Raw genomic sequence first — 12,911 nt, forward strand, 5'->3', positions numbered from 1 at the left:
CAGCATCCTGTTTCCAACAGTGGCCAATCCAGGTCACAAATACCTGGCAAGATCCCCCAAAAAGTACAAAACATTTTATATTGCGTATCCCAGAACTAGTGGATTTTCCCCAAGTCCATTTAATAATGGTCTATGGACTTTTCCTTTAGGAAACCGTCCAAACCTTTTTAAAACTTCACTAAGCTAACCGCCTTTACCACATTCTCTGGCAACGAATTCCAGAGTTTAATTACAATTTTCTACTTTGTAGCTTCATTGAATGCCCCCTAGTCCTAGTATTTTTGGAAAGCATAAATAGACGCTTCCACTCCACTCATTATTTTATAGACCTCTATCATATCTCCCCTCAGCCTTCTTTTCTCCAAGCTGAAGAGCCCTAGCCACTTTAGCCTTTCCTCATAGGGAAGTCATCCCATTCCCTTTATCATTTTTGTCGCCCTTCTCTGTACCTTTTCTAATTCCACTATATCTTTTTTGAGATGCGGTGACCAGAATTGAACATGATATTCGAGGTGCGGTCGCACCATGGAGCGATACAAAGGCATTATAACGTCCTCATTTCTGTTTTCCATTCCTTTCCTAATAATACTTAACATTCTATTTGCTTTCTTAGCCGCAGCAGCACACTGAGCAGAAGGTTTCAACGTATCATCAACGACGACACCTAGATCCCTTTCTTGGTCTGTGACTCCTTTTTACTCTTTGAGGTTTTGCTCAGGTTTATGTCTCGTGTTTGCAACACCATGAAACAAAAGGTTTGTAGTCAGATCTAAACAGCCACAGATTCATAGCATGTGGACAGCTGTCTTGTCCTTCTTGGCACAAGATGGCATGGTGCTGCAGTAGATGATGTAAAACAAGTCATAATGGCCGAGCTGCTGTTTCACTTGGGGGGGGGGGGCTGCCCATGAGCATTTCCTACTCTGCCTAATGGTAAATCCACGCCTGCCTGCTTGAAACATGGTTATGTTAATTTCTGTTTTTTTAAGACTAATTGCTATTTTCATATTTTTGAATGTCTAAATTTGAGCACTTGATAGTATTTTGATATTAGCTGAGTTTTATGTACAGTTTTCAAATAAATGTTCAAGGAACTAGCTTTGTATAAATTCAGGATTTGAAAGATTTTTTTTTCTTAGAGCAGTAATAATAGAGCCTTGAGGTGCTGAAATGAATTTTGGTTCCCATGTGACAATGTGCGAGAGTGTGGTAGTCTATTTTGCAATTCTGTTCTATAAAGGCAAATAGGTGCCTATCCTTTATAGCAGTGCTTTCCAATCTTTTTGTGCCTGTGACCCCCATGAACACAGCCAAATACAAGTATATGACCCCCTGGAGTTGCAGACTCAGGGGTGGACTTACCATTCGGGCAACCGGGCAGGGCCCAGAGACTCTGCCCGGATGCCCGCCATTCTCCCCATTCCCACACAATACCCCCCTGCCGCAGATACCACTGCTGCTGCTGCAGCGATGGCAAAAACAGAAAAAAGATTGCAAAGCCACACTGTTCCTGCTTGTGGCTGCTGGTCCCGCCTTCCTCTGACAATTTCCTGTTCTTGTGCAGAACTGGTTAGCTGCGAGTGGGAACAGTGCAGACCCGCAATCTTTTTTTTTCTTCTATTTTTGCCGCCAGTGCTGAAACAGTAGCAGGGCAGCAGCAGTGGTGGCCGCGGCATGGGGATATTGGGTGGGAGTAAGGATAGCCTGGTCCTGGTGTGCCAGTGGTAGTGGGGGTGTCCAGTGTGGGAGGGGGAGAGGGTTTGGGTGTTGGGTGGGGCTGAAAAAAAGACTAACACTGAATGGAGGGGGGGGGGGGGTGTGATTGTAAGAGTGGGTAGGGTGAAAGAGTAGGGATATGGGGATTGGGTGGGGTGATAGTGGGGTGATAGTGGGGACATATAAATTGAGCAGGGATAAGAAGGACCACAGGTACAGGGTGACTGGGTGATGAGGAAGGACAGATGATGGGTGATGAGGAAGGACAGACGATGGATGGAGAATGGAGTGGGGAGGGGGAACAGATGCCAGATGGAATGGAGAAGAAATGGGACAGATGCTGGATGGAGGGGTAAGGGAGGACAGATGCTGGATGAGAAGGAGAGAGGGGACAGATGTCAGATGGACAGAGGGAGAGGAGGGACAGACACTGGATGAGGGAGAGAGAAGGGAAATATGCCAGATGGAAATGGGGAGAGGAGGGACAGACATTGGATGAAGGGGAAAGAGGAGATAGAAGCTGGATGGAAGGGGGAGAGAGGATGCAGATGTTGGATGGAACTGGGGAGAGAGAGGGGCCTGAGTGGATGGAAGTGAGGAGAGAGAAGGGTCAGAGGGGCTGACACTGGACGGAAAGGATAAAGAGAGAGAGGGGGCAGGTGCAGAATGGAAAGGGAAGAGAGAGGGAGCAGATGCTGGATGGAAAGGGGGGGGGGGGAGAGAGGGATAGACACTGGCAAGAGTTAAGAAGACATCGAGGAAAGAAGAAACAAGAGACTGGGACCAACACAATTAGAAAAAAGTAAACGGCCAGCAACAAAGATAGGAAAAATGAATTATATTTTTAATTTAGTATAGAGTAGTGTGGTAGTGTGTTAATAAAGTTAATGATGATGATATCTTTATTGGACTAATTTTAATAGATTTTTTACTAATGTTTGGAGACCCAACCCTCCTTTCTCATGTCAGAACAGAATACCTTAATAGCAGTATACTGTCCTGACCTGAGGAAAGAGGTTTTGGCCTCTGAAAGCTAATTGGAAAATATATTTATTTATTTATTTGTTGCATTTGTATCCCACATTTTCCCACCTATTTGCAGGCTCAATGTGGCTTACAATGTACCATAATGGTGATCACCAATTCTGGATCAAGAAATACAGAGTGGTATTGTAGTAAAATTCGTACATGACAAAGTAGATTAAGCAGTCAAGTGTTACAGATGTTTTACTGGAATTAAGAAATCAAGTGGTACTGCGTTAAAGTTCAGTAATTGACAAAGTAGGTGAGGTAGTCAAGTACTGAAAGTTCATTTTGTCTATTTCTAGTATCGGTTTCATTGTCTGGTATTTAGGATGGATCAATTGTGGTATGCCTTTTTGAACAGGTTGGATTTTAGTAATTTCTGGAAGTTTGTTAAGTTATGCATTGATTTTATGGCGTTTGGTAGTGCATTCCATAATTGCGTGCTTATGTATGAGAAGCTGGATGAATATGTTGATTTATATTTTAGTCCTCTGCAGCTGGGGTAGTGGAGGTCCAGGAATGTTCGTGCTGACCTTTTTGTGTTCCTGGTGGTAAGTCTATGAGGTCTGTCATGTAGATTGGAGCTTCGCCGTGAATAATTTTGATCCAATAAATTGGTATCATCATATTTTCCATTTTTTGCTTTATTTGTATTTGTTAACCTATAGTATAGTGATTGAAATATGTCAGTTTTTGAAACTTGCATCTGCGGGCGGGGGAGTAGCAGCAGCAGTGCAGCGGGCAGGAAAGGACTGGGATGATGTTATGTCTCTGCCTCAGTGGCATGCTCTCATTCATCTCGCCCCCTGGTGGTTAGACCTGGTGGTCGCAATGGACTGTCTGTTGATGGTTTTCCTGGTTCCAGAAGTCATGCCGGTCCGGTCCGGTCCGGTCCGGTCCGGATTTTCTAGCCTGCCAGTTGGTCTCGGGACTTTTTGGAACTCAGCTGTTTCCGTACCTGGTGAACTCCCTGGCTGTTGGCCTTTATTAACCTCTTGGAAGCTTCCCTAGTTTGCCTTGCAACAGAGGTCTCCAGAGGTGTTTCTTCTGCGAGTGTTTGTTGCTGCGCTCCCTTTGCTACCCTCAGTATTTTGCTTTTGGAACTTTGCCTGGACTTGGACTTAGTCTTTGCTTGCCGCCTGCTTTTGGAACGTTTGCCTGGACCTGACTTTTGCTTCGTCTGGCTGCCTGCCTAAGAGACCTTGCCAAATCCAGGTACGTCAGCTCTGCCTGTGCTGGTGTGGGGTGAGTGTTCCTCCTGCCGCTGCCGTCCCTCGGCAGTGGCCCAAGGGCTTACTATCCAGTGTTTTGTGTGAAGCGTGACAGATGGTGGGGCCGTCGGCTGCAGCGGTAGGGGGGCATTGGGCAGTAGTCAGGCGGGGGGCCCAGACCACTCTCAGTCTGTCCTTGTGCAGACTGATAATCATAGGCACCCTGTATAAGAGGCTTGGGGAGGCTAAACCTCCCCAGTCAAGCTGTGACCTTTCCTCGCCTTTTCCGCTGCTGCCTACCCCCCGCTGAGCCCGCCCTCAGCTCCCCAACCATCGTGCAGTGGCCGCCCGGCGTTTAAACCTTTTTAGGTTGCAGCGACAGCTCACCTCCGGTCCAGCCTTTCCCTTACTACTACTACTAATTCTCGCTTCTCGCTCAGTGTCCCGCCTTCCTCTGATGAGGTATTTTCTGTTTCCGCGAGGGCGGGACACTGAGCGAGAAGGGAAAGGCTGGAGCAGAGGTGAGCCGTCGCTGCAACCTAAAAAGGTTTAAATGCCGGCGGGCAGACTGTTGCACCGGAGTCCCCCCTGCAGAAACCCACTGTCCTCCTCACCATCCTCGCCTGCAATGCTGCCACACGCTCCCCTACTTTCTGCACTGTCTCAATCAGCTGGACTACCCCAAGAACCGGCTGGCAATCTGATAAGCCTGACTTTGCCTTTAGCCCAAGAGGTGAATGCTCCTGCACGGGGGGGGGGGGGGGGGGGGGGGGAGTGCAGGTCGCCGGGGGGGGGGGGGGGGCTCGCCTTCCCTTGATCTCTGCTATAGTCTTAGTACGTTCATCCGCCACATCAGAGTCCGCTCCTTGATCTCATGAACCACCAGGCTTATCTGTGCAACTTGCAAGCATGAATCGTAACTCTAGATGCGATAGGATCGTATTGATTTAGAAGGCTAGTTTTCTGTAGATCGCGGTATAAACGTACATTATAGCGCTGCTCGATGGTAACGCTTTCCTCTGCTGCCTGAATGCTCTCACTGTTCAGCCAGTGCTATAGACAGGGATTAAAGTGAATAGGTGAGGAGAAAACAGATCTGGTCGGGGAAGCTCAGTTTCAGCCTATATGACTTGTTAGGTGCAAGGAAAAGGCTTAAGACAAATACGAAAGAAATGCAAAATAGTACAACATGTAGATGAGGGCTGTGTAACTTTTTGATGGTTCTTCTGCTTGATTCTGCCCTTCTGCAGAGTTTTCAAGTTCTCTTCTTCCATGTCCCCTAAAGTATCAGATCAGGGTTGCAGGTTGTACACATGTACAAATCAGGGGCGTAGCTACGGGTGGGCCTGGGTGGGCCCAGGCCCACCCAATTCCAGCCCAGGCCCGCCCAGCGCCAGCGCCAGCTCCCATTGCCGCGGCGCGCGGCGCTACAAAAAGAAGATGCGCTCAGCTGACTGAGCTGAGTGCCAACGCGTCGCTAAGAACAAGAAAAAATGTTTTTAAAAAATGCGGCACCGCAGGCAGCCTCGAAGCATTGGCTGCTGGCTCTGTGCAGGCTCCTCCCGTCTCTTACATCACTGCCCCTGTAGCGAAGCAGGGGCAGTGACGTAAGAGACGGAAGGAGCCTGCAGAGCCAGCAGCCAATGCTTCGAGGCTGCCTGCAGTGCCGCGTTTTTTTTAAAACATTTTTTCTTGTCGGGTTAGCGACGCGTTGGCGCTCAGCTCAGTCAGCTGAGCGCTTCTTCTTTTTGTAGCGCCGGCCCTGCTGCTCATCAGGAAAAGCAGCAGTGGCCGGCAATGGGAGCTGGGGCTGGTGGGCCTGAATGGGAGAGGGAAATGGATGGCAGGATGGGGAGAGAGAGGGAAAACAGATGGGAGGATGGCAGAGAAAGAGGGGAAAATGGAAGGATGGGGAGAGAAAGAGGGAAAACAGATGGCAGGATGGGGAGAAAGAGGGAAAATGGAAGGATGGGGAGAGAAAGAGGGAAAACAGATGGGAGGATGGCAGAGAAAGAGGGAAAACAGATGGGAGGATGGCAGAGAAAGAGGGAAAATGGAAGGATGGGGAGAGAAAGAGGGAAAACAGATGGGAGGATGGCAGAGAAAGAGGGAAAATGGAAGGATGGGGAGAGAAAGAGGGAAAACAGATGGCAGGATGGGGAGAAAGAGGGAAAATGGAAGGATGGGGAGAGAAAGAGGGAAAACAGATGGGAGGATGGCAGAGAAAGAGGGAAAACAGATGGGAGGATGGCAGAGAAAGAGGGAAAATGGAAGGATGGGGAGAGAAAGAGGGAAAACAGATGGGAGGATGGCAGAGAAAGAGGGAAAATGGAAGGATGTGGAGAGAGAGGGAAAACAGATGGCAGGATGGCAGAGAAAGAGGGAAAACGGAGGATGGGGAGAGAAAGAGGGAAAACAGATGGGAGGATGGCAGAGAAAGAGGGGAGATGGATGAAAGGATGCAGAGAAAAAGGGGAGAGTGGAAGGATGTGGAGAGAGAAGGGACACTGAACAGAAAAGGGTAGAGAGATAGACACTGGTTAGAAGGAGGGAGAGAGACATTAGATGGAAGGATCAGGAGAGAGGGTAGATGGGTGGAAGGATGGGGAGAGAAAGAGGGAAGACGCTGGATGGAAGGGTAGGGAGAAAGAGGTGACACTGGATGGAAGGATGCAGAAGAAAGAGGGGAGACTATTGGAAGGATGGGGAGAGAGAGGGGAGACACTGGAAGGATGGGGAGAGAAAGAGGAGAGCTGCTGCATGGAAAGGGGGAGTAGTGAAAGATTGGAGAATAAGAGGAAGGGGCATGGGGAGAACAAGGGTGAGAAAAAGATGAAAAGCCATAAGTAGATGAAGGAAATTAAAGAATGGATAGTAAGAATGAATTAAATCTGGACACAGAGAGAGGCAGAAAAATATTGAAGAAAGCAAAGAAAAAGGAGAAAAAAATGACAAATAGCCAGGAAACCCTGGCAGAAGAGTCAAGCGAAAACGAAGGAAAGCAGAATCTAGAGACTGGGAGCAACACAATGAGAAAAAGTAAATGGCCATACAACAAAGGTAAAGAAAATAATTTTATTTTTAATTTAGGATAAAGTAATATGGTGTTAATAAAGTTTCAGAGACCAATACTTCCTTCCTTAGGTCAGGAGAGGATACCGTAACAGCATTATACTGACCTGAGGCAGGAGGTTTTGGCCTCTGAAAGCTCACTGAAAAGGGTGTTAAGGCTATTAAATAAATTGTCTGAAATCTGATGCACTGAAAAGCAGCACTTTACCCTGTGTGACAAATGCATCTGAGTGTGACTACATTTTGCTGGGGGGGGGGGGGGGGGTAGAGAGAAAATTTTGTGCCCACCCACTTTGGGTTCAGGCCCACCCAAAATTGGCAGTCTGGCTACGCCACTGGTACAAATTACAACTTTCAGGCTCTGGAAAGGAATGCAGGAGAGTGTGGTCTAAATGTTATACTGACACTGCCCTTCTCCAAGTCCCCAAACCATGGGTGGAAAGGATAATTGTAAGTGAAAGAGTGGAAAGAGAGAAGAGCTGCCCAATGCTTGCTGCATTTTTGGCCTATGCTATGGGGATTCCATGAGAACTGGCCAATTCTGCAGTAGACCTTACTGCAAAATAAAAAAGGTGGGAATATAAGCCAGGCTATCCAAAGAATGGAACCAAATTATCTTTTTTAAAAAAACAAAGTTTAATAATTTCCAAACAAATAGTAATGTAACAATCACACATTAAAAATGACTCAGTGCTCTAGTGACGATACAGGATATGTGATGAAGGGATGTTATAGGTTGATTGATATGTTAGGCAGGAGATCTGATATTAACAGTTTGTGTGTTGCCAGATGTAGTAATCCTACAGGTTAAACATGGAAAATAAGAAAAACCATGCTGAGGCAGATCAAGATCCATCAAGCCCAACATCCTGTCTCTGATAGTGGCCAGCCCAGGTGAAATACCTGGCAGATCCAAAAAAGTAGATTAATTTTGTAAAGCTCATTTCAAGGGATAATAATTGTTATGGACTTTTGTGTTGTCAGACAATTATGGATGTAAGCCCCGCCCCTGGCACCACCCCTAACCCCGCCCCTTTAGCCTCCCCAAACAGTTGGGCCACCGACCGCCTATGCTGATTATGTACCTATAGAGAACCCACCTAGGTTGTGACTCCCGAACCAAGTTTTGTGACTCCTTGGCATCCCGTCCCACAGCATGAGAAGTGCTGCTTTATAGAATGTTAAGTGTAACCAGACATGTACATGTGTTTTCTATAAATTACAGTAGAAATCCACTGAAGTGGAGAATTCTGAAATCCCACAGGAAATACCAACAGCAGAAAACAAGTGAGGAAATCGACTGTGCACTCGAGAAACGAGAGGGTCAACCTTGATACTTCTAAGGAGATTTAGTGATAAAAAGACTCAACACGGCACCCCGTTTTGGCCTATGGCCTGCCTCAGGAGTCTGTTGTTATCAAATAGATGATAAAATCTCCAATGTGGTATCTTTTCAATGTAAAAGACATTAAAGAAGGGTCTTGAAAAAAACCATAAGTTGAAAATCAATACTTCCTTTGATCGCATAGCTGATGCGTCTTTTTCAAGACCCTTCTTTAATGTCTTTTATAATCACCCAGGTCCTGACAGAAGCAGGAGAAAGACAGACCCCGGTGAGGTGTAGCCAGACACCCAATTTTGGGTGGGCCTGGGCCCAAGATGGGTGGGCAGAAGAACACCATCTTGTCCCACAAGTGATTTGGTCTGTCCCCATCTCGCCTGCATGCCATATGGTCTCTCAAACATCCTCCCTCCCCCACATACCTTTTAAATAGCAGATTTTCACTGGCAGTGAGCAGCAACTAATATACACTGCTTATGTTAGCCCTACAGCCTTCCCTATGATGCAATTTCCTGTTTCCGTATAGGTGGGAATACATCAGAGGGAAGGCTGTGGGGCCAGTGCGAACAGTATGTATCAGTCGCTGCTCACTGCAGGCGAAGATATGCTATTTACAAGGTATGCAGGAGGGAGAGTAGTTGGGAGTTTTCAGCTGGTGGGGCTTGGGGATCCCTGCCAGTCACATTATAGGTGTGCTGCTACTGGGTGGCCCGGTGCTAGGCCCCTTAGAGGCTGGAGAGGAGCAGACACAGGATTCCAAATTGGATTCGGGGCTCCTGGTTTGGCTGGTGGGGGTCCTCAAGCCCCGCCATCAGAAGCCTTTTTCCAGTGCTGTTCTCCACCGCATTGCCTGCCCTGCTTCCCCTAACATTGTATGTATGCTCAGATTTAGTGAAACTGAGCATGCGCAACATGAGGGGAAGCAGGGCAGGAAAAGCAGTGGAGAACAGCACTGGAAAAGGGCTTCTGCTGGCAGGGCTTGGGGACCCCACCAGCCAAGGGTATGTGGAGTTGCGGCAGGGGCAGGGAGGTGGGGCAAAATATATCCCCTACTTTGGGCTCCGGCCCCTCCAATCTTTGAAGTCTGGCTATGCACCTGGAAAGCAGGGGCGGCCTGAACGAGCGAGCAAAGGAAGGGCGGCAACTACGACTGCATCCTGAATGGGGGGAGGGGGACGGACAGCAGCTGTATCCCGAATGGGGGTTAGGGCAGTGGCGGTCCTGCCCCCGAGTCCAACTCTGTCTCTCAGCTGCCCTGCCCCCTTGCAGTTGCATGCTGTGGATTTTTGCATGCTCAGTTTGCAGAATTCTAAGAGTGGTTAGGTGCGTAACTGCTAATTACTGCCAATTAGCACCAATTAACACCAATACTTGACTTTCTGTCCATGTTACCACTGCAGTCAAGAACTCTTTCCACAAGCGGAAGATACTTAGACACTTGCAGCCTATCTTAGCAGAATCCAGTTTCCGTACTACAGTCCAAGTGCTTGTTAGGCTCTTTGTGGATTTTGGGAACAAAATATTGCATGGTTTGCCTGTTTCCACTCTTTGGTCTTTGCACTGGTTTTGCATGTGGCAGCATAGCTTGTTTTGGGCATGGCTCGCTCAGTCCATATCACCCTGGTTTCGATACAGCTTAATTGGTTGCCCACTGAGCAACTTATACAATATAAAGTGCTTATGCTCTTCTTTAAATCATGATGGTACTTGTGTCTTGATTGTTTACATTTGCTTTATTAGCCGCACATAACGAGATGGCTGAGGTATATGTGCTCCCAGACCTACACGTGGTGCAACAAAACAGAAGAAACCAGTCTTTGCAAAAAAACAACAGAAGACAAAACAGCGAAGATGACTAACAAAAACCAAAACCAAAACGAAAATAAACAGTAAAAATTAAAAAATAAATAGAAAAGAAAAATGTAAATAAAATTGTATTACATAACGACGAAACTCTGATTGTGAAAATTAAAAATATATCCTTTATTAGCCATAAATTGGTGGGGAGAACAGGACTCGACACAGTTGTGTTTCGGCCATATAGGCCTGCGTCAGGAGTCTTCTCACCGTTGATAGTAGCTAATCCTATCCAAATCTCAAGGAAATATATATATCTTCTTGTTAATGTTGTATCACTAATCGATACTCAGAACAGTATCAAGCACAGCAATTAAAGGCAGCGTTTCATATATCTATAATGGTAGTATAGCGCTGAATTGTACTCAAAAAGAAGATTGGGTGAAAAAGTTCTGAGCAGCATCAGCTGTCTATGGAATTTCGCCCAATCTTCTTTTTGAGTACAATTCAGCGCTATACTACCATTACAGAGATATGAAACACTGCCTTTAATTGCTGCGCTTGATACTGTTCTGAGTATCGATTAGTGATACAACATTAGCAAGAAGATATATATATTTCCTTGAGATTTGGATAGGATTAGCTACTATCAACGGTGAGAAGACTCCTGACGCAGGCCTATATGGCCGAAACACAACTGTGACAAGTCCTGTTCTCCCCACCAATTTATGGCTAATAAAGGATATATTTTTAATTTTCACAATCAGAGTTTCGTCTTTATGTATTTATATTTTTAAATACAATTTGATTTTTATTTTTCTTTTCTATTTATTTTTTAATTTTTACTGTTTATTTTCGTTTTGGTTTTAGTCATTTTCGCTGTTTTGTCTCCCAGACCTACATACACTTTGGCTCCATTGGTCAATGGTAGGTTTACTGTAACCTATGCATGAGCCTTTTCTTATTATACACCTCACCTGTGGAACATGCTACCAGTTGCGTTACATAATGCCGATATCTTGGTGATTTTTGTAGGTTTTTAAAGGCCTATTTATTTAAAAGTACTTTTTAAAATTTTATTCTTTCGTTATCTTCCTTCTGTTTCTTCTTAGTTTGAGTACTGTTACATTTTTGTTTATTTTAAATGTTTATTTGTAACCCACCCTAACCCATGGCAATTTGGCAGTTTATAAATGCCACTGGATATCAGTGATTGGTCCCAGTCCTCGGTATTTATCTGTGTAGCAAATACTGCTACCCGAATAAGGGAGGAAGTTATCCACATGGGAAATGTTAAGTTGGGTATTAAGTCAGATTATTTTAGCTCAGCGTCTTATTGCATGGAGTGAGACCCTGTGCTAAAATAACCTGACATGTGATAAAATAACCAAACTTAACAGTAGCCCACGTTGATAACGTCCCCCTAAATGCTTTAAAATATTTAGGCTGTTTGCCAACTTTGCAATGAGAGGTAAAGAAAGCAAGTTAGGAGCATATGGACAGTAAACAAAGTGATGAAGAATTGTTAATTGACTGGTTGCTTATGAGATATTTTGAAGCAAATGATGTGCTGAAAAGATAATATTCCCTTACAGCATGTATTATACAGAAGGTGGCCGGCACTGATACTACACTGAAATTTAACTTTCGATAAATAAGGACCAGTTTAGCCTCTCTTTCTCCTGCATGTTACAGTGATTAGCATAAAGACTGGTGCTCCTCATTCTATATGGTCAGCCTCTGATTATACAGTGGTGGAAATAAGTATTTGATCCCTTGCTGATTTTGTAAGTTTGCCCACTGACAAAGACATGAGCAGCCCATAATTGAAGGGTAGGTTATTGGTAACAGTGAGAGATAGCACATCACAAATTAAATCCGGAAAATCACATTGTGGAAAGTATATGAATTTATTTGCATTCTGCAGAGGGAAATAAGTATTTGATCCCCCACCAACCAGTAAGAGATCTGGCCCCTACAGACCAGGTAGATGCTCCAAATCAACTCGTTACCTGCATGACAGACAGCTGTCGGCAATGGTCACCTGTATGAAAGACACCTGTCCACAGACTCAGTGAATCAGTCAGACTCTAACCTCTACAAAATGGCCAAGAGCAAGGAGCTGTCTAAGGATGTCAGGGACAAGATCATACACCTGCACAAGGCTGGAATGGGCTACAAAACCATCAGTAAGACGCTGGGCGAGAAGGAGACAACTGTTGGTGCCATAGTAAGAAAATGGAAGAAGTACAAAATGACTGTCAATCGACAAAGATCTGGGGCTCCACGCAAAATCTCACCTCGTGGGGTATCCTTGATCATGAGGAAGGTTAGAAATCAGCCTACAACTACAAGGGGGGAACTTGTCAATGATCTCAAGGCAGCTGGGACCACTGTCACCACGAAAACCATTGGTAACACATTACGACATAACGGATTGCAATCCTGCAGTGCCCGCAAGGTCCCCCTGCTCCGGAAGGCACATGTGACGGCCCGTCTGAAGTTTGCCAGTGAACACCTGGATGATGCCGAGAGTGATTGGGAGAAGGTGCTGTGGTCAGATGAGACAAAAATTGAGCTCTTTGGCATGAACTCAACTCGCCGTGTTTGGAGGAAGAGAAATGCTGCCTATGACCCAAAGAACACCGTCCCCACTGTCAAGCATGGAGGTGGAAATGTTATGTTTTGGGGGTGTTTCTCTGCTAAGGGCACAGGACTACTTCACCGCATCAATGGGAGAATGGATG

The sequence above is a fragment of the Microcaecilia unicolor genome, chromosome 5 (assembly GCF_901765095.1).
Source record: "Microcaecilia unicolor chromosome 5, aMicUni1.1, whole genome shotgun sequence".
Taxonomy (NCBI): domain Eukaryota; kingdom Metazoa; phylum Chordata; class Amphibia; order Gymnophiona; family Siphonopidae; genus Microcaecilia; species Microcaecilia unicolor.